Source organism: Vombatus ursinus, unplaced genomic scaffold (assembly GCF_900497805.2).
Source record: "Vombatus ursinus unplaced genomic scaffold, bare-nosed wombat genome assembly UNPS02001287.1, whole genome shotgun sequence".
NCBI lineage: Eukaryota > Metazoa > Chordata > Mammalia > Diprotodontia > Vombatidae > Vombatus > Vombatus ursinus.
Genome location: NW_020941065.1, coordinates 3,672,546 through 3,676,250, shown reverse-complemented (window position 1 = coordinate 3,676,250; position 3,705 = coordinate 3,672,546).

Below are 3,705 nucleotides of genomic sequence, written 5' to 3'. Positions count from 1 at the left end.
TCCAGAGACCAGATTTTTTTTTCTCTTCTAAAGCTGCCTTTGGTCTACTCTGTATGGAGGGGCGGACCAGAGCTAGTAGGAACCAACTCTTGGGTTGTTCAGTTTTCAGTGTGAACATTTACACTGCAGAAATCAGCTAATGCTACAAATCAAGACATGATTTATTATTTTGCTGATCATCTAACCTTAAGAAAATAATTTTAAAAAGTGTGAATAATGCAGATTAAATTTACAGGTATATTTATTTTCCCCCAAGACCAGGTTGTTAAAACGTTTACCAGCACACTTCTGGCTCGCTGTGTTTTGTGTGAATACATGTTGTCTCTCTTAGTAGAATGGCAGGGTCTGTCTCACTATTGCCTTTGTATCCCCAACTCTTAAGCTAGAGTCTATTTGGTACATCGTAATAATGAAAATTTGTTCATTGATTGATTTGGTGCAAACTTTATTTTGTGGTTGAGGAAATTGAAATCCAGGGAAGAAAAGCGATTCCCCAAGATTGCACCAGTGACAAGTAACAGGAGCAGAATTTGAAACTAAGTGTTTTGGTACTAGGAATCTAGGTGCTATAGAGGATAGAGCATTGGCCCTGGAGTCGGGAGACTTAAATTCAAATCTGGCCTCATATACTTACTACCTGTGTGACCCTGGGCAAGTCACTTAAGTCTGTTTGCTTCAGTTTCCTCATCTGTCAAATGAACCGGAGAAGAAATTGGTAAACCACTCCAGTATCTCTGCCAAGAAAACCCCAAATGGGATCGCAAAAAGTTAGACATGACTGAAAAAACTGAACAATTTTGACACTAAATCCCATGATCCCATGATCTTTCTACTGTACCGTGATGCCATCTGTGACATAATTTCTGGGTACTCCTGGTGACATGATTCACTAATATGTTCATCTTGTTGCCACCATCTTTTCCTTCCCTCCCAGTTGTTCTCACACATCATTCTATGTGATATTTAGAGATAGATCTGCTATGCAATCTAGGACAAAGCACTATATCCCTGGATCTCCGGGTCACTAGCCTTGCTTCCAACTCAATGTTTGTAACCATTGGAGACAAATTCGTTACCACCCCTGCCAGTCTCTGATCCAAGGTAAGGAAGGTAAGCTCATATAGAAAGGTAATCTTGAGTCCTGGGAACAACAAGCCCTCTCTCCCTCCTCCCCACTACTACCTGCCCTGCTTTCAACATGGTGCCCAAGGCCACATTCCAGGGAAGCACTTTGTAGAGGTAACACCTGGCAACTTCCACAGGAACTATAGACCCCTCTTCCTGATTAAAAGTCTTTGGCCCTGCCAAATGGTTCAATATATAAAAAAGAATATGGTTTTATTAATAGAAATGTCATCAAAGAAGATGCTAATTAATCTGTTTTGCCCCTGAAACTTAAGGACCACTGGTCCTTTCCATCTACCCTGCAGCTGGTAACCTCCGATCTCCACATTAGGGGCTGTCTTGATCTTCTGTTTGTCTCAGGGTACTTAACATTGTTTGACACATAGTAATAGCTTAATAAAGACTTTTTTTACTCATTCATTCATTCATTCATTCATTCATTCATTCATTCATTCATTCATTCATCTAGTCTCTTCATCTGGAAGAGGCTGACCTAGAGAACCTGTGAGATAATAGAAGTACTCCATCCCCAAGCTCCAACTCAAAGTCTTTCCAGGATGACAGGACCTGCAAATACTTGTGGTCTAGGGGAAGAAATTTTGCTAACTCCATGTCTCTTATGGTCTACAAGGAGACTTCAGATGGAGAAATAACAGAGGAAGTAGCAATATAAGAAAACCATATTTTAAGTTAAAAAAAGCTGGAAGAGATGTTAAGTATCATAGAATCTAAGGTCTTTATTTTATAGAGGATCAAAAAAGGGAAGTGACTTGTCTAAGGTCCCATAGCTAATATGTAGCAGAGAAGTGACTTGAGTCTGTCTTCCGACCCTACCCTATCCATTGCAAAACACTGTAGCAATCAATCAATCAACAAGCATTTATTAAGCATCTGCTGTGTACCAGACAGGGATTACAGATACATAAAGGAAATAATCCCTGTCCTCAGGGAGCTTACATTCTATCAGGAAAGATTTTACACACACACAACACACACACACACACACATATATATATACATACATATACATATACATATACGTATATATCTATACAAATTTTATAAAAAAATATACTTTGCTGAGAGAGGCATCTGGGGAGATCAGGAGGGGCTTCACACAGAAAGTGGTGCCTGAGATGAGTATTGGTATGTTTTGTGTTTTCCTGGTGGAATACAATCCCCCCGATGGCAGAGTTTATTTTATTTTGTCCTTGTATCCCCAGAACCTAGTACACAGGAGATGATTAATAAATGTTTGTTGGGTCATAGACTTTGATCTTCAAGGGACCTAAGAGGTCATCTAGCCCAACCCTTTTATTTTACAGAGGAGAAAAGTGCCTGAGGTCCACAGTAGTTAAGTGTGTGGCCCAAGGCTACATAGGCATGTACAGTAGGGCCAGGGTTCAAGGGCAGAGCCTCTGATTCCCAAATCAGCTTGTTTTCCACTGTGCCATGATGTTGACGTGCATGTCTAGGGGGAGAAATTCAAAACGTATGCCTTTCCATGAGTTGGTCAGTATCATCATCTTTGTATGGGGCAGAAAGCATTCTGGCTGGATAAAACCTAGGAGACTCTGCCAACTCTTTCTTCCTTGTGGAAATTACATTTTAAGTTTGTGATTTGATCCAGCCCTACCCTGTACACCCAACTCCTTCTGCCGCCCCCCCTTGAAGCGCCTAGTAATGTGGATGAATATAATCAATGTGGAAATTCCATTATACATTGTGTTGTATTTCTATTTATTTATTTATTTTGGTCTTCTAAATGTATTCCCTGTCATTGAAAAGTGGTTTGTGAATGTTTTCAGGTGCCCAGGGAACCAATTATATTCTCCCCATATTATGAAGCGGGTTTTAGGAATGAAGAGGAGGGAAAATGAGATTCACCACCCAAGTTTTTTGACCCCAGCTGTTTTCTGTTGTCATTTGGGCCATCTGGGCAGCAGAGGGCCATCATTTGGTGGGCCTCTCTCTGAGGACGTCATGGGTGATGCAGTCCAGATAGAGGGACTCAGAAAGTCATCAGCATCTGCTTCCTGGTGTGGGGGGGGGGCGTCATTAGGAAATAGATCTGCCCAACAGATATTACAACAGGCTAAATCTGACCAAGCTCCCATGGGCATGATATGACCTACACAAATCTGGAGAAGTGGCGTATTCAGTCTTTATATGATTATTTCTAATAAAATACACACACATACAAACAAAAAAAAAAACCAACAACATTGTGATCCTTGAAATAACCTCAGGAGGTAGGTATTATTATCCCCATTTTGTAGTCAAGGAAACTGAGGCAGACAGAGGTTCGGTGATTTACCCAGGGTCACATAACTGGTATCTGAAGTTGAATTTGAACTCAGGTCTTTCTGATTACAGGTTCAGCACTCTATCCACTGCACTTGATATTTTAATAAAAGTCTATTTTTTAAAAGAGTTGTTTAGAAGAGTTCTCTCATTGGGAGGGTGCTCCACTCCAACCAAATGTCCAGACCAAGGAAGCAGTGATTCTTTTTTAAGACTTTTTTTTTTGCAAAGCACTTAAGATAAGTTATCTTATCTGATCCCGCAACAACCTTGGGG